An 18,933-nucleotide genomic window follows, 5' to 3' on the forward strand; every position below is an offset into this window, starting at 1 on the left:
TGGAAGGGACCCCAAAACTAGGTACCCACAGCTAGGATTATCACAACTACTGAATCATCCACACGACAGCTTGTCCAAAACACACAGAAGTGATGGATTACAAGAAGGGAGAACCGAGAGACCTCCAGTGGTTACTGCTTGGAGAATAGATCCAGAGGTGTTAGCTGTGTTAGTCTGTAGTTGCAAAATAGTAAAGAGTCCAGTAGCACCTTTAAGACTAACCAACTTTATTGTAGCATAAGCTTTTGAGAACCACAGCTCTCTTTGTCGGATGCATCTGACGATGCATCCGACAAAGAGAGCTGTGGTTCTCAAAAGCTTATGCTACAATAAAGTTGCATCTGAGGAAGAGACCTGTGGTTCTCCAAAGCTGACGATGCATCTGACAAAGAGAGCTGTGGTTCTCAAAAGCTTATGCTGCAATAAAGTTGGTTAGTCTTAAAGGTGCTACTGGACTCTTGACTATTTTGCTTGGATAATTTCCTTTGATACAACCAGGAGAACTTTTCCATGCAAGATCTAGAGGGGCTAAAGGACCCCTCAGCACTACATAGTTGAAAGGCCCATTTTCTGAAAAGGCTCAAGATGTTGTGAGAGCCAGCGTGGTGCAGTAGTTAAACTAGCATCTGGGAGATCTCGCCCAGACCCCTGCTTTGCCATGGAAGCTTGCTAGGTGACCTTGGGCTGGTCATACACTCTCAGCCTAGCCTACCTCACAGGGTTGTTGTGGGGATAAAGTGGAGGCGAGGAGAACTGTATAAGCCACTTTGGGCTCCAATGGGGGGAAAAGGCAAGGCATAAGAGAATAAATAAATAAATGGCTGGCTTGACATCTGACTTAGGTTCCTCTTTGGATTTGATAAGATCTGCTCTCACGTTGCCCGTAATGGTATGAACCCTCTTCAATGCACGTCCCTCAGTGCCTGTTCTTCTTGAAGATACACACACACACACCTCAAAAAACTGAGCAATGCCAACTGCCCCAATTTTCCAGACCTCTTCGTCAAGTCGTTTTTTAAAAGCCTTTGGTGGGATGTCGCACAATACAAAGCCTGTGGCCTTCTCGAACAACTTGACAGAGAGCAGCCGCTTCGGCAAGGGTATTAAAAAGGTTAAAAAGAAAGAAGTACTTCTTTTGACTGCGAGATAAGTTAAACATTCACTAGCAGCCATCAGCTGGCCTCTGCAGTTTTGCTGAACACGGAAGAGCAAGATGGTTCATTGAATTGCTCTTTGGAAAATAAAAGGGGGGAGGAGAAGAGGAGAGAATGGTGCGAGCTCTATAAGAAAGCTGCATTTCTTAACATCTCTGCCTCCCTTCTAGATTTACTCAATGTTTGCCCTCCCCTTAGCTAGAGCTATTCCATTCCCCAAATGAAAGCATGTAAAATCCTGCTCTTGGCCGTGCGAAAGGAGCTACCTGCTACTGTGCTTCTGCAAGGGTCTATGGACCGACCAGGGCAAGAATCTTTTAGAGAGAATGCAAAGAGACCACCCTCCAAGCCCTTTCCTAAAACTAGCCTTGCACAGACCCTCTTAGAACAAGGTCTCCAACTCACTTTCCCCTCCGCCTCGGGTGGGGAGGATAAAGATCATGGGATCAGTGCAGCTTCTCTGCTGGGAGAATTTAATCCCGTCAGTTCTCAGCATGGGAGAAGCGGCAGGGAAATGCCCCTTCCCTAGAAGCGATTGCTACCCTAGACCTTCATGCCCGTTTTCCATACATCGTGCCTGCTGCGGGACTACCCACCTTAGTCTGTGCAAGCAGGATCGGTCTCCTCAGACGAGGAAATGCAGGACACCCGAAAGGGCAGCACGCAGCTCTGGGGAAGGAATCTTTCTCCCTTCCCGCTTAACACTCAAGTAACCTTTCTCCAGCTGATCCCTTTGATTCTGTGTTGATATAACCGACTTATGTCAAGGAGAGGGATAGCCAAGGCCACAGGTGGGCTGGCCTAAACTGGCTTTCGGGCCGGAATCCAAGGCAGAGGGGAGCTGCAGCCGGCCATGCAGACACCTTCCGTACACATGTCCGGCATGACACCCGGCTTAACACCTTGGAAGGATTCCATTTAGCCACAGCGGCACTCCCGAAAGCGCACAGCTTCTGGCACATATTGTGGAGGACATCTCCCACACACACGGCATCAAAGTGGCGCAAGAGCGTGATGGCTTTTTTGCACAACTGCCGGCGCCCCTCTGGCCTTTTGCAACTCCGTTTCCATTTCGGCATAATTATTCTCTCGTGGGTAAACACGTTTGCCCTTGGCGCACGCAATGCAAACACCTGATTTGGGCCATAATCCAAAGGAGCGCATGAGTCCCCCAGCTGCCCGGAAGGACTTTGGACATCGCTCTGCTCACTGGAGGCCTACGCCAGAACCGGACTTTCAAACAGCTTAAGCCCACTGCCAGATGCTCAATCCCAGATTTTTTTTTGCTTGCTGCCTCCAATGGCAAAGCTGTCCCTGCCAGAAAGAAAAAAAAAACTGGCATGCAGTGGAGTACCAGATCAAGTTCAAGGTTCTGGTATTGACCTATAAGGCCTTGTGCGGACTGGGGCCAGTGTGCGTGAGGGACTGTCTCTCCCCGTATATTCCCCGGAGGACCCTCCAATCAGGAGAAAAACAATTATTATCCGTCCCTGGCCCCAAGGAGGCCTGCCTCGCCTCGAGCCAGGGCTTTCTCAGTCGTGGCTCCTACCTGGTGGAACGCTCTGTCTACTGAGAACAGGGCCCGGCAGGATTTACTATCTTTCCACTGGGCCTGTAAGACAGAGTTGTTCCGCCAGGCTCATGGCTGAGGTTGGGCCTCCGCTGGCTGGAGGATACAACATCTATCCCCCTCCCTGTGAGAGCTGCCCACCACTGTTTGTTTTTCAGCTGCTGTTAAAGGTAAAGGTAGTCCCTTGTGCAAGCACCGAGTCATTACTGACCCATGGGGGGGATGTTGCACCATGACGTTTTCTTGGCAGACTTTTTACGCGGCAGTTTGCCATTGCCTTCCCCAGTCATCTACACTTTACCCCCAGGAAACTGGGGACTCATTTTACTGACCTCGGAAGGATGGAAGGCTGAGTCAACCTTGAGCCGGTTACCCGAACCCGGCTTCCGCCAGGATCGAACTCAGATCGTGAGCAGAGCTTGGGCTGCAGTACTGCAGCTTACCACTCTGCGCCACGGGGCTGTGCTACTATATCTAGTTGTACTGCTGTGTTGTTTGTTAATAGTTGTAATGCTGCCGCCAGGCAAAGAGTGCTGCTATTTTTATGTGATGTTTTAATGTTTTAATATGGAACGTTTTCAGATGATTTTAAGGTTGTTATCCGCCCTGAGCCCGCTTGCGGGGAGGGCAGAATACAAATATGATATAAATAAATAAATAAATCTCTGCTGGTGGGGAGGGGCTGCTCTTCAGGGGCCCAAGAAGTTCTGAATGCAAGAGCCAAACAGGGAAATAGTCAGGAAGCTGAAAGCAAAACCTGCCAAAAGGTGAGGCCCGACAGCAAACCGTGGCTTGCCGACGGAAGCTTGCCTTTGAAGCAAGGTGGGCCAGAACGCTTGCGCTGCAACAACAGGTGCCTCCCCCACCCCACCCTGCCTCCCCCACCCCAAGAATGCCAGGAGAACTTGAGCTGTCAGGACGCCGCTGCATTTCCAAGTCTGCCAGCTTAATTAGCTTCTAAATTAAGACGAGGTCCCTCCGGAGTAGGCGAAAAACAACCGCTTGACTAACCTAGAATTTAAGCAATTTTGAAAAAAAAAATAATGAAGAGAAGCAATTATGGTGTTTACTTGAGTTCCCTTCGTGTCAATACAAACCGCTTTTGGAGACTTGTTTTCATAGATAACCCACCTAAAGCATAACCCTGAACCCAGCACATGTGCATTTAGCAAGCACATGGGTTGCAGAAGCAGGAGCTGCGGTTGGTTGTACTCCCTATTCAGCCTAGACTTTCTGCGCCGAACCTTGTAATGTATGAAAACACCATCAGTTACTACAGAGACACCACCAGTAGCAAAGGCAGGTTTAGGGGATGTGCAGCAGAATTCAGAAACGGGACGATGACAGAATCCAAGCGATCCTGCTGGCCACATCTGCAGGACAGCCCAAAATCGCAGAGGTCACCCTGTGGCAGAACAAAGGCATTCTACACATATTCAGAACTGCTTTTAGTTTCTTTATGTGCACCAGGACTGAACCTTACTTTCAAACGACGTATCAGGGGATTGATTCTGAATCACCTTGGTAACACCTTGGTAATATTCTCATACCCTGACTTGGATAGCCCAGGCAAGCCCGATCTCATCAGAAGCAGGGTCGACCTTAGTTAATAATTGGATGGGAGACCAGGGTTGCAGAGGCAGGCAATGGCAAACCACCTCTGCTAGTCTCTTGACATGAAAACCCCACCAGGGGTCGCCATAAGTCAGCTATGACTTGACTGCACTTTCTACCATCACCAATCTTCTCATACACACATTGACTGCCGAAAGGAGGAAGAAACAGCGTGAATTATTTCTCTCCGAAAGGGATACAGAGATGCAACCAGGTAGCACTTAAGAAGGGCAGGAAGGATCTCCATTATTTTATAGTGCTGTCAACTCCGTACGCCCCGATCAAGCAATACTTTAGTGTTAATTAATGGGAGAAAGCTTTTAGTACAATCTCTCCCCAATTCACCCCAACGGCATGAATCCCAGTCTTTTTCATCCCCGTGTTTTATTATTTGAAAACTGGAACATTGCCCAGTTTAGATTTCCAAAGGCAATTTCAGGAGCGGCTTGATAAGAAATTCAGCCACTCTTTCCGCCTGCTGTTCTGAAGGGACACACAAAGAGGACCAAGTAAAACTCCGTGTCTGCTGCCTGACAAGTCTCCAGTCTGAACCGTGCCTCGGCCCTGCATTTAGTAGGTGGCTTTAAACAAACTGCACTGGCCTTAGCCACCTCTGTAATCCTATGGCATACAAATAATACTACTGGCCTACCTTGCAGGGCTGTTATAAAGAATACAGGTAAGAGATAGTAGACTGACTGTTCTGGGAAAAGATAGTGCCAAATCAATATCGGGCTACTGTTGACATGCAACTGTTACTAGTTTAAGCAGAGAGGGCAGAATCCCACGGCCGCAACTACTTTGATTCGCCCTGGTATAACCAGACCAGCACCCAGAGCAACCCAAACTCCTGTCTGCAAACGCCGATCTTCTCCAAAGTCATCGGGCCGCCTCGCTGGGAAAATTTAAGCAGTACCCAAAACGAGGATTCAACATTCAACTGCCGCACTCCCCCTTTCGATTTTTATAAAGATCATAAATATGTACTTGGATAAAGCCACATAAAACAGACACCCCTCCAAGTAAAAGAAAGATGCTACTACCATTTCACAGGTCCAAGTCGGACTCAGTCCCCCGAAGACCCAACCCAACCTAACCCAACCCTGCCCATTCTCCTTTGAACCTGCAACTACCACAGAGGGCTCATCTTGGGCTCAGGGCCGCTCCCACCCTAAGGCTCTCCGGGCTGAGGGAAGGCTTTGGGGTGGGCTGAAACAAGGGCCTGGTTTTCCTTCCGCCTTCCACCCCTGGGCTTGTACCCTGCTGCGCCTCCTCGCTGATGAGAATATTCAGAAGAAATAGAGGCACAGCCTTCGGTCCAGGCAACCTGAGGTGGCATCTCAACTCCCCATTATTTTCCCACAAAGCCTGTGGGATCTATTCCCATAAGAAAAGACCAACTCTACACAACTCCCATGCTTAGAAAGAAGGCTACAAGTAGGTTTTCAAGTCTTCTGTGAGCCCCAAGGACCTACCAGCAAAAAAGACTGCCTGCCATGTCTCTGAATTCTATGCTGTCATGGACTCGAATCCACTGCCGCTTGGAGGCTGGAAGGAAAACTCGGCATCCATTATGATTTAAATAGTCCCTGCTGCAGAGACAGAGCAGAATTTCCTGCTCGGAGGTATGCCCTGAGCAGTAACTCATACAGAGACATACACCCTCAAGAAGGGCTAATTCTAGAGTACGTACACCTTCAAATTTAATTTTAAAAGAATGCGCCTCAAATATTAAATGCCTGGAAAAACCCTGGTCTGAGTGAAAGGCAGGCAGTGGGGAAGAGAGATTATCTTTAAAGAGGCGAGTCTCCTTTTGTAGATTGCCAAAAGAGACATTTTGTTCTGGGCTTGGACTTCTTACTCATCCATTTGACCGAGAACAGCTTTTTGAACGAAAAGTACATCACGGAGCCGATCAAACCAGCAGGAATTCCTCTCTGGCACGGCTGCCTCCAACTACCCTGGGAATACTTTCTTACAAATATTTAGCCCAGATGTGCATTCCACTCTTATTTGAACAGCCAGCTTTCAGAAGCAGGGTGGAGGTTGCGCCACAGAGGGAAGATGGGGGAGCTCGAGGGCAGTCCTCAACGTTGCTGCCTCTCAGCCAGCTCGGAAGAGTGCCGGGAATTTAATGCTAAGCAAAAGGAGCACGAGGCCGTCAAGAAACTCAAGCTACCCCTCCTCCTCAGAGATGTCCTCAGCAAATATTTGGGTGCAGCTTACCTTTAAGGTGGCTTCCTGTAGGTTCAGGCACCTCAAAGGAGAAATCACCTCCAATATATAAACTACACACACTTATATAAAAACCTTCTTTGGAGGTTTTTAAGCAGAGGCTAGACGGCCATCTGACAGCAATGCTGATTCTGTGAACCTGGGCAGACCATGGGAGAGAGGGCAGGAAGGGTTGCATCAGTGCTTAGTTCTCGTGGCCCCTTCTTACATGCTCAGGTTAAGGCCGATTGTCACTTTGGGGTCAGGAAGCAATTTTCCCCAGGGCAGTTTGGCTAGGGATCCTGATGGCGTTTTGCCATCTTCTGGGCATGGAGCAGGGGTCACTGGAGGCATGTGGGGGTGAGGTAGTTGTGAATGTCCTGCATTGTACTGGGGGTTGGACTAGATGACCCTAGAGGTCCCTTCCAACCCTGTGATTCTATAGAACAATTTCGACAAAGAAGCCAGCAACTGCAAACCACAAGCATGTCTAATACAGGCATCGAAATCACCACCCCATGCAGGAGGAAGATTTGAACATAAGAACACCTCTCCCCCCACAAAAAAACCCAGCAGTATCAAAAGCAGAGTCCCACGTGTATTTATTTACTTCATTTATATTACACCTTTCTCCCCAATGGAGATCCAAAGCGGCTTCAACCATTCTGTTCTCTTCCATTTTATCTTCACAACAACCCTGCGAGGTAGATTAAGCTGAGTGTGTGTAACTGGTCCAAGGACACCAGGCAAGCTTGCGTGACAGAGTGGGGATTCGAACCAGGGTCTCCCACGATCCTAGCCTGGCACTCTAACCGCTACACTGCACCATAGGAGACAAGGTGTGTGAATATTCTGCATTAAAATAAAGTCAAGATCACAGCTGAGGGCAGCCCAAACTGAGAGTCAAGAAAAGCGGAATTTTAGAACCTCGGTAACATGTTTGTAACAGGTTTTTGCAGGGGTCATTTCGTAGAAAAAGAGCTGGAGGAACTCATTAGCATAACTCATTAGCATATGCCACGCCTCTTGCATAACACACCAGAAGTGTGTCATTAGTATAACTGATTTGCATATGCCACACCCCCTGGCCTCACCTATCCTGGCTGTTTTGGATCCAATCCTGGTCATTCAGGGCAGAAACTGGGTCCAAAATGGCAAAAAGGGGCTGAAAATGGCTGAAAGGGGGCCCAAAATGGATTGGGCCGCTGATGAGCGGGAGAGTGATCCACCACCTGTCAGAGGCCCGATCTGGGCCGCTTTGGCCCCAATCCAGGCCGAAACGGGTCCAAAATGGCCGAGAGTCAGGTGGGCGGGGCCACCTGTCATGTGACCTCTTTGGGGAACTGCCGGAACTGCGTTTCTGTGCATTCCCCCTCGAAATGAGTTCTGGGTTTTTGCCAGCAAGGAAGCCGGTCAAAAGTTGTCCTTTGGCGATGAGGAATGGGGTCTACCGAGACCAATACATGTGAACAAAGGGTTTGTAAAAAAGAAATTGTAAATTAAGGAGATCCACGAGAATTTGATTATTTTAGAGAACGCCAAAGAGCTTTGCACTGCATTAAGCAATCTCCCCACCTCCACTGCAGGAAATCTTGCGGCTTCTACAAGCGTTGCCCGCCTACTTTCGAGCTTACCCGTGCGATCATGAGAGCTAGAAACGTGATTGTTTAAAAAGGAAAGCCTGATTCTCGGGATGCTAGTTTCTGCAAACAAATGATGCAATTTGTGCACACTCACAAGGCACACTGGCAAAATCTAGGCCGCTAGAACCATTAACATGCAGCAAAGATATTTGCTAAAATATTAAAAACAGAACAGTGGCTATTAAACAGGCCTAATTGCAAAGAAAAGGAACGATCTTTTAATGCTGTTTGAGTCAGAATAGCCACAGGATGGCGGTGAGGGGAGTTACACTTCTGTCCTATAGAGAAAACCATTTTCAAGACACTACACTCAAGAAACACCCATTGCCTCAAAATCAGCTTTGACACCAAAGACACAATTTCAGAACATGCAAAGTAAATAAAACTGTGCCTCTGAGCATGCGCAGAGGGCCTTTCCACCTTGCCACTGAGTAACCACAACCCCTTCCACCAATATTAGAGGGTAAGGCTTCTCAGTTCACAGGGTGGTGTTTTTAGGCTGGGTTCTTTTTAATTAAAAAAAAAAAAGCAAAACGTATAAGAAGCCATTGTTCGCAAAAGTGAAATTAAGGACATTTGGCCTGAGGGTTGCTCGGCCTCCTAATGCCAGGCCGGGCACGGGCATCTGTAAACAGAACACTACAAACCAGACTTTGCAACATGAACACGGAGCCGGCAGCAGACTTTGCCAAACGCTGGTTTTACATCTGCGGAGTTTGGTGCCAAGCATGTGGGCACTCGGATTGGGCACGCGGACAATTTGCAACAGAGAAAACAAGCCATCATAATCTATGGCACCCTAATCCATGCCCGCGTCTCACCAGCGTTCAGGCTGTTAACACCCACCCACACTACAGTTATTTTCAGATTCCACTGCTGTAAATAACAGCAACTCCATTTCCTGGAGAAACGCAACTGACTCGAAGAAAAACGTTCCAAAGAATAAGAACATTTTTGTCTCTCTCTTCACGGAGGGCTTGTCAGAAGTCCCCACACTATCTAGAATGCCAGCATCTCTGTGGCCCCAGCAGAATTCTCTTGGTGGTATATGGTCGCTAGAAAGACATTACGTTGGCCCTTGGCCCAAATCCAGCCCACAAAGGCATGGCAAAGGTGCCCTCTCTGACCATTATATTTGCACTATTATTAAAGACATGGAAGGGCTTCTTTTTCACCAACTCTGCACCAAGACGATAAGGCCACAGTGGGGGTGGAGGGGAGGCTTAGTTGCTTGCCTGCACACACCTATACCGATCTGCAAAACAACAATTTCTTCCCTGGTTGCCTGGAGACAATTCCCACTCGCCACAGCTGATCAAGAGAAGGCTACTTAACAAGCCTGATCCACGCCTCTCTAGGAACACTTTTCACCTTTTTTAAAAAAAAGCATTTATGTTCACTTAAAAAAAAGTCATTCGGTTGCTTGAATACTTAGACATTGTGTCTCCAGGCCAGTATGCTAAAGGAGAACTACAACACTGTGTTTCCCTTGTTGGTTTACATGAGCATGTTCTTGGTCATAATAATAATAACTATAACAACAGCGCTTAGATACCACTCTTCTAGACAGATTAGTGCCTCACCCAGAGCAGTGACCAAAGTGTTATTATTATCCCCGCAATACAGCTGTGGAGCTGTTGCTGAGAGGATTGGCTTACCCAAGGCCACCTACTGAACTCATGGCAGTAGTCGGATTCGAACCAGCAGAGTGCTGATTTGCAGCCGAACCACTTAACCACTGGGCTACAGTTGAAATCGCCACAGATCTAACCCTGCAGAGAAAACTGCCTAATTCCTGGCGTCGCCTGGAAGCCAACGCTCCTCAGTGGAGGAGATTCACGTATTCCACTACCAGTCCCTGAATGCACACTGAACATGCATTAACGAAACCTCCGGCTTTCCGTTTTGGTGCCTTTCTTTCAAATATTGCTTCCGAAAAAAAGTGCAGGACCGGGTGCCTACTGCAGTCCCGCCTACCACCCCGCACCTTTGCTATACCTTACGATTGCCTACGCAGGCCTCCCCTTTAAAGGAAAGGGCCGATTTAGGAAGGTTCCCTCACACCCAAGGAAGGGTTAACCAGATTCCACAGCCTTGTTTCAAGGAACAGTCACTGGCTTCCTGCTCCTTCGAGCTGATCTTTTTCCAAAAAAACCTGGCTGGGTCTAAGGTTTCATAACCCTGCTGTGGCTAAAAATAGATCCCGGGCTAGCCTGCCATGGGACAGCAATGAAAAAAGAAAAGACCACTTCACATCCCGGAATAAAAGCATGAATCAGATGCAAACGGGAGAAGGTCTCTCGCCGCACCAAATATTGATGAGGCGATTACAGCCTCCCTCTGCCCCCGCAGCGCAAAAGAGTCAAAAAGCAGTTTTGTCTAACGTAATGCGCTGAGCACACTAGAAGCCTTTCCCGTCCCAAGGGAAGCAGCTAGCCGGCTCTTGAAGCCACATGTCCCTCTCCAACACAAACACCGTGGAGATAAATGGGAGCTGCGCAAGAGGAGTGAAGGCACCAGAATGTCTGTCATCCGAGGATGAACAAACCCCAGTACAGATCTGCCTCTTGCTAGATGGGTGCACCGCGTTGATTTCCTGCAAAAGATTTAGGGATTGCTAATCCGGGCTTGCAAGCAGTTGCTCACTGGAGACTTGGGCTATTGTCCCAACCACTTTCTGGCACGCTGCAAACCTCCAGCGGCAAATCCAGGTACCTCTGGGCAAGCAGGCTAGCGGAGATTTTCGAGACCTTATTTGGGAACTTAACAAACCTTAATAATCACAAATCAAGATAAGAAATCAAGATAATTTTTTTTTATTATTCTGGATTCTGCAGGGCAAACACATATTGCTGTCCGTCCTCAAACTGAGGGACCGTCTCTCACCAAGTGTTCCCCAGAGGGTGCTCCGTTCAGCTGACAAACAGCTGTTGGTGGTCCCTGGCCCCAAGGATGCTCGCCTGGCCTCGACCACAGCCAGGGCCTTTTCGGTCCTGGCACCAACCTGGTGGGATTCTCTGTCTGCTGAAACAAGGGCCCGGCAGGATTTATTATCTTTCCACCGGGCCTGCAAAACAGAGATGGCTGAGGTGAACGTACCGGTGGGCCTTCCTTACTGGTCTCCTGTTGGAGGGGATCGGAAAAAAACCCTCACCCCAGTTTCCACTGAAATGTTAATATAGCCTGCCTGTTCCCACTTCATGGAATGTTTCGGATTGGGGGTTGAGCGACTTGGGTGCCACCCCAAATGTATTGTTATTGTATTTTATGATTTTAATGCTGTTTTTGTTGTAATTTATTTACTGACGTTGTAATCTGCTCTGAGCCCATTTACAAGGAGAGCGATAATACACCTAATAAATAATAATAATTTTCTTGGCAAATGTGAGTACTAAAAAGCTCCCCTACCCCCCGGCCGAAAAACCTGCCAGGGACTTTCAAAAGAGTATAAGGCCCTGTCGGTGAAAGCATTGAGTTTGGATCTCGCTACCAACTTATCAGGGACCCTGGTTTCTATTTTGAAGAAATGTAAGCTTCTAGTCCACACAGCTAGAAAGATAGGCAATGCCGGACAAAGTGCAGAAGGGAAGAGGAAGTAGAACAGCATTCCTAATAGATGGGACAGCTTGTTATACTCTGCCCCCCCAGTTTTTGAAGAACAGATACAGAACAAATTATGTGCCATGTTATTTTGCCTCTATTTGCATAACCTGTATAGGTCACAGAATCCCAGTTTTTGCAGCACCTCATTTTGAAAGTTTGAAGAATGGCATGCGATGAGCACAGATGCTAAACCTGCTCAAAGACCCCCCCCCCATTCACCTGCAATTCCTCTAGTATCAAAGGCAGAACAATGTGTGTGCTGCAGTTCACACACAGAACCCCTTCCCCGCAAAATTCTACACAACATCCTAGCTAGATCCTCTTTTTCAGTAGATTTGCATTTGTGCACCAAACCTAGCCTCTTCCACAAAAACCTTGGGACACAGTTTGCTCTAGCTCCATTTGAACAATGTATCAGTCCTGCAGTTTTCTCAAAACAGCAGGTTTCTACAAGAGGGGGGGGGGTCTAAACCAACAGAAGCCTCCAGCTGCCTGCAGCCTCTCCCAGCTCCAAAGCTCACTGCAGCCAAACAGTTCTCATCAGACTTCTTGTTCATTTTGCTGCTACAACATGTAGTGCAGTGGTGAGACTGGAAACCCAGGTTCAAATCTCCTGTCTGCCATGAAAGTCCCCAGATGACCGCGAGCCAGTCATGTTCTCTCTCTCAGCCTCATTTACCTCCCAGGGTTTTTATGAAGACAAAATGGAGGAGGGGAGAGAGAACCATATGCAGGCCACCCTAAGCTCCTTGGAGGAAGTGGAAGACAGAAGTCTACTAAATAAATACTGCTTGGCTTCTTGCCTGCAGTGGACCTTTTCAGGCAGTGGCCCAGACCAACCTAGAGCAATCACCCGACAGCTGCTACAGCCAGCTGGAGGCTTTCACATGCGCAAGCGCCAAAGAAGTGCTCAGACCACTGCGAAAGGTGAACAATGAAAATCAATACGCTACCAGCCAAATAAGCACCTTGGCTGTTTTTATTTCATATTCACTCTAATGGGAATCTTCGTCCAGTAAACGTGAAAACGAGAGCTACCCCGGGGTCTCTTAGCAAATCAGCGACCCCTTGAGAATTAATCACAGCAGCGCTCCCGGTGTTCTATGCACCGCATGTTTCCCCTTTATATATAGGCACACACTTTTCCCCTTCTCTAAATAATGCAAGAGACCAGCCAGGGAACTAAAGAACATATCTGGGCAAGAAGCTCACCGTGTGCCAGAATTAAGCACAGCCAGAACCCAGGGTTTCCACTTATAATTACTTAGCTTCCATAAAAGAACAAAGATAAGGGGTGGGGGTGGGCAGAGACAGGAGAAGAGACAAGGAGAGCAGCTATATCATAAATCCATGCAATTAATCACAGCATCCTTTCAATGGCACAATGCAGCAACTCTCACCCAGGCGCATATCGCAACAATGCGCAGCGCCTTCCCATCCCCTCACACTGTGCAGAAACGAACACGTAGCGCAGGAGCTAAGAGATGTGAACGCAGGAAGCCTCCAGTCCACATCTTACCTCTGCTATGAACTCTCCATGGCTTTACGGCAAGCTAGTTTCTCACCCTAATTCCCCTCGCACCTGCAATGAAGGGTGGTGAGAATACTGGTCTACCTTACAGGGCTGTGGCAAGAATCGCCAAGATTATTCGGAGAACTTCTTAGACACTCTCTAAATTGCTGCTATGCTAACATATAGCATCTTGACTGTGTAGAGACTACGTAAGTCATTCAAAACCTCTCCGGAGAGGAAAAGTGGAACAAACGCCCCAAGAACGCTTTCTTTAAACCAGAGCTTCAGAAGCAATTCCCAGCACTGCATACAGTCTGTGGTGAAAGTAAACATTCAATTTCTACATAACAACCAAACTGCTTAAAGCAAAGCACATCGGGCCCCACAGGTCACCCAGATAGGTGGCAACCTGCAAACAGTGCACAACAACAACAACATTTGATTTATATACTGTCCTTCAGGATGACTTAACACCCACTCAGAGCGATTTACAAAGTATGTTATTATTATCCCCACAACAAAACACCCTGCGAGGTGGTTGGAGCAGAGAGCTCCTAGAAGCTGTGACTGACCCAAGGTCACCCAGCTGGCTTCATGCAGCGGAATGGGGAATCAAACCTGGCTCTCCAGATTAGAGTCCTGCCACCCTTAATCACTACACCACACTGGCTCTCCTAATCCTAAAATTAGAGCACTTTCCTAGAAATAAGTCCCATTGAATAAAATGAGACTTGCTTAGGATTTCACTGTAAATCTCCACAAGGTCCGTGGAAGAAAAGCAAACATTACTGTTCCTAAATATCCAAAAAAACTTCCCTATAGCACCACGTCAATAATTTCTTTCCTTTAGCTTATTATATTCTTCAGCTAGGGAGGGAAATGAGGAAACTTAAAAGAGATTCCACTGTATGAAAATTTCACTTTAGGTTTTAATGCAGTCAAACCACAGGTGAAGTTTCTCGCCCCGTCCATCAGTAGGAAAGACAGGAATCGAAAGGGCTAGGAATGCAGCCGCTTCCATTGGCTAAATCTGGCTGAGAAGAAAAGAAGATTTCCATCTCTTTTGTACATAAGGAGAGCCCAGCTGGATCAAAGCAAGACCCTATTTAGTCAAACATTGTCTTTTTGACAGTGGCCTTCCAGTAGGCCCACAAGCAAAAAGCAAATGTCAAAGCCTCCCAACAGGTATTTACAGGTATACTGCCCCTGAATATGGAGCTTCCATTTAGCCATCGTGTGTTCTTTGCTATCAAACAATATCTTTCCCACTGAAATGAAAGCCATGGCTTTCTCCTCTGTTGAGTAAGAAGAACAACAAGCAACCGAGAGCAGCCGAGCACAATCAATGCCAATCAAACGCCTTTCAAACCAGAATCTTCCACAATGCTGATGAGAATTGAACTTGTTTGCTTTTGAAGCCCTGTTGGCTCTGGTGTGTTGCTATAATCGGTGATCTTCCATATTACAGACAAATGTGGTTAAAAATAGAACCAAGGCCATTCTAGGTGGTCACTTTTATCTCTTAAAATGCCAAGGTATTCATAATCACAGGTACTGCCCCTCCCTTCTTCTAGGATTAAAAAAATCTTCTCTTAGGCACTGCAATATTCAAATAAGTTAGCATTTTGTCTGTAATCCCCTGATCTTGTGGCAGAATGTTTTCAGTGGGCTTAGGTGTGCCTGACTCTGTACAGGATTCGTATATTTACTGGGGAAGGGGGAACGCTAAGACATCCAAAGAAAAAACCTTCTAAAGCTAAAGTTCTAAAGTCCAAATTTCATTTTAAAAAACAAACAAGTTAAGAAGGAGATAACAGCTGTTCTAAATTACAGTACGATTCGGCACAGCTTCCCATTCATTTTTCAAATGCAGATTCCCCTAAAAGCTTATTAGGTGCCTCTAATTTACAAGGATGAGTAAAGAAAAATGGGACCCTGCCCCTTTCTCCTGTCTGAAGAGTGCCCCGTCTGTCACAAACTCAGCTGTTCTGCAAACAAAGGTGTCGCGAATCAATCCACCTTTGTGCCAGTAGGTGCTGCTGTAGCTACAAGGGAGAGAGAGACAGTCGGCATTGTAAGTTCCTTACAATACCAACTGGAATGAGAGAGCTTTGTTGCTTTGTTGGTCTTGGAGAATAAGAAATAAAAACCCGGAAGAGGGGATTCTCTTGCACTATTGTGTACAGAAGCGCACGAACTTCCAGGTTACACAGTCGTTCTTGGCAGGCAGCCTAAACAGCATAGCCTCCAAACTGCAGAAGAGTTGGTCTTGACGTATACAAATGGATCTTTTAGCATATTGGAGAGATAAGAGGTTTTTGTACAGAGGCTGTTGAAAGAGGCCCTTTAACCAGTTTTTGCCTCTTCACACTGGACCACAGGCTACTTTTCCATTGTACCTGATAAACAACTCTTTGCAACTCAAAACACCGACAGATAGAAGTTCTCTGACAGAAATTACTCCGATACAAAAGCTTTTATCGCTTGGTGACCGCTTTTGCCCCGTATGATTTAACCTTTACAACACACTTCCAGCCTGGTTTACTCTCAAGTAAGCCTCATGCAATTCAAGGAAACTTAATTCCTTGTGTTTTTCTTTCACATGACCCAGCACGGACCCACCAAGTTCTGCCTGACCCACTTTTGAATCTGTAGCTGCCCACGTGCAAGCGTGACTTTACTCCCTCCCTCTTTATCAGAATGCTTCTGTTGTAAGGGGAATTAACACAATTATGACCAAGGTGTATCACACTTGATATACAATGCTCTGGTAATTCCCAAACAACCCTGGAGCGGTGCAAGAGAAATTTTAATTTTGTGCTACGAGAACGGTAACTATGAATTCAAAGCCCTGACCTACAGAGGAGGCTGCCTGCTGCATCTCTGCATGATTCAGAATTCTAGCCTCATCTCCCTCAAATCAGGCAGCAGAAAAGAGACGCTGTTTGGCAGTGACTCGGCATCATGTGTTTCCACGCCACTCGATCGCCATTTGAGGCATGGCGAAATTACACACCCTCAGAGGCAGCTGCCTGTTGCGTCTCTGAATGATTCATTCAGAGTTTCCCTCGTTCTAGACAGCAGGCTCATCCAGGCTAGTGACTCGTGCCGAAACGAAGGATGAGCAAGCGTCATTCCCTCGTCGCTGGGGGGAGGGGACTCTCATTTTAGAACGTGACTCCAGTCTTGGGGGGGGAGGCATCTCAGGTGTCAGTAGTTTGGGACCAACCGATATGACATCAGCGGTTCTGAATTCCACCACCACGATTCCATCCCGGTGGCAGTGATGCAACCAGCAACTTTGACGTTTCAAAGAAAACCCCAACAAACCTCTATTTATTTCCCCGTGACTCACGGCCCTGGCATCAGGCTCCAGCTGCGCACAATATTTTCCCTAACGTAACTATGTTACAGAAGTGTCTGTGTGTGCGTGTTGGGGAGAAGATACATATTAAAAGCGAAGAAAGAAAATCCCTGGGGATAGGGGGAGAAAATTGGAGGGGGGGGGGGTTCGATCCAGTTTCACTCCCAGCGATGGCTGGACGGAAACAATGTCAGAGCGTCTCCTTTGAGCTCTAAGCTAAGAAATGAGTACTTAAAAAAAAATCAGAATCTAATCTATTTTCTTGCAGAGAGAAATGCTGCCCTCGGAAAAGACGCCCCAGCAAAGGAGTTAGAGATTATTATCCTCCCTGGGCTGGAGAACTTGAGCGACTTCATTAACTTCTTTTGAGCTCTTTTATTGCCCATCGCCCCAGGACATCAAGCAGGGCCGGTGGGTGGGGGAGGCAGCCCAGCCCAGCCCAATCGCGATAAAGGCGCTGGGGGCTCCACGGCGCTTAAAGAAAGGCCAGCGCGGAGGGCGATCCGCAGGGACCGAGCCAGGCGCCGCCGGAGCAGAGTGCCCCCCTCGGGCAGGCGCCGCTGCAAAGATCAGGTGCCCAGAGCCACACGCCGGAGCGAGCGGATCCCGATCCCGCCGGGAGGGTTGGTGGAGATCCCTGTGTGCAAGGCAGGGGCCTCGGCCCCGATCCGCCCCATTCAATGCAAAGCAGCCGAGCCGACTCTCGGCGTCTAGGATCCGACAGCGCGGTCCTAAACGAAGTTACTCCAGATTAAACCCATTAAACTACTGCTTAGATTGCAGTAATTCTGTTTAGGATTGCACCGGGGGGCAGCCCGAACGCCCCCCGCCAACAAACTCGACCCAGCCGGCGACTCCGCAGGTTTCCCGCTCTGAGATTCCAAAGCCCCCACCGCGCGCCTTGACAGCCAGACGCCCCGCGCCCCCTTCCGACGGCCGGAACGGCGCCTGGCGCTTGCCGGCCGGCTCTGGCGCGCCCCCTACAGGGGGGGGCATCGCTTCCTCGCCGCCACCCCCCTTACGACCCCCCACTGACCCCCCCGGGGGAGCGCCCTGCTTCCCCGCCGCCTTTTTCAGACGTGCCTTTTCACACCGCAGCCTTCAAACCCACCACTCAAGTTATTCCCACCCACCCCCCGGCATAACTTCCCCACCCGACAGCCGGAGCTCCGCGATCCCCCCGACGGCCTGGCTCCCTCTCGCCCCCGCCCCTCCCCCCTTCCCTAGGGCGCCCCCTGCCGGGCAGATCCCCGAAGGCTCATTTGCCCCCCCGGTCCCTCTCCAGCCATTCCCTCGCAGCCCCCATTCACGCCCCCCCCCCGCTGCAGCCGTCCAGGGACCCAGGCACGGGGCAGCCCCCACTGCTCGCTCCCGCCCGGGAGACTCTCCCCGGTTCCCCCCGACGGCGGACCTCACCTGTGCCGCGCTGCAGCCGCAGGAAGGGAACAGACGCGGGGCTGGGCTGGCGGGGCGGCTGGCGGGGGCTCAGCCTCGCATCGCCGTCCAGACAGGCGGCGGCGGCTCCTGCTGCTGCTGCTGCTGCTGCTGCGTCGGAGGCTGCGGCGGGACTGGCTGGCTGGCTGAGCCCGCCCGTGCCTGGCTGGGCTGCGCTCCGCCTCCCCGGCTCAGCCGCCGCCGCGCTGCCCTTTTTCGTCAGTGGAAAACTCCGCGGCTTCTGACGCAGGCGGCGACTGGGGAGCCCAGCCGGGGACGGAGGCAGGCAGCCCGGCAGCCCGGCCCCCGCGCGCTTCCTGCCCGCCTCCTCGCCCTGCCCTGCCCCGGCCGGCTGCAGAGGAGGCGGAGGAGGCGGAGGAGGCGGGGAGCGGCCGGCCTCCCTCCCTCCCTCCCTCCCTGGCAGCCTGGAAAAGCCCCGCGGCTCGGGATTGGCCGGCGCGGAAGAGGCGGCGGCGGCGGCCCGCCAGGGGGGCCCGTTCACACGTGCGCGCCGCCGCGCCGCGTTTCGTTTCCTGGACAGGAGCCGCTCGCCTCGCCTCGCCTCCTGGAAGAGGCGCCGCCGCCTTGCCGGGAAACGCCGAGCCGGCCGGGGCTGCCAGAGAACCCTGCCCGCAGCGCGGGGAATTGGCTCCTCGTTAGCCGCCGCTCGTTCAGCCGGCGTTAGAGGGAAGCGGGGGGTCGTATTTTTTTAAAAAATGCAGTTTACGAACGCGATTTCAAAAATAGAAACAAGCTGCATATTTCATGGGGGGGGGCGCTAAATTATATTATAAAGTGGGGAGCTTAAATTATACAATTATCTA

The 18,933-nt window shown here is 49.5% G+C and overlaps 1 protein-coding gene across 1 annotated transcript in view; it reads right to left on the minus strand.

Annotated features, from left to right (window-relative positions):
• Nucleotides 1-18,334, minus strand: part of CSRNP1 (cysteine and serine rich nuclear protein 1) — a 36,588-nt gene extending 18,254 nt beyond the window's left edge. Inside the window, exon 1 of the mRNA XM_054991490.1 lies at nt 18,092-18,334. The gene's annotated coding sequence lies outside the window, so the exon portion shown is untranslated. The remainder of the gene's footprint in view (nt 1-18,091) is intronic.
• Nucleotides 18,335-18,933: the final 599 nt, after the last annotated feature.

This window comes from Eublepharis macularius, chromosome 11 (assembly GCF_028583425.1).
Source record: "Eublepharis macularius isolate TG4126 chromosome 11, MPM_Emac_v1.0, whole genome shotgun sequence".
Taxonomy (NCBI): Eukaryota; Metazoa; Chordata; class Lepidosauria; order Squamata; family Eublepharidae; genus Eublepharis; species Eublepharis macularius.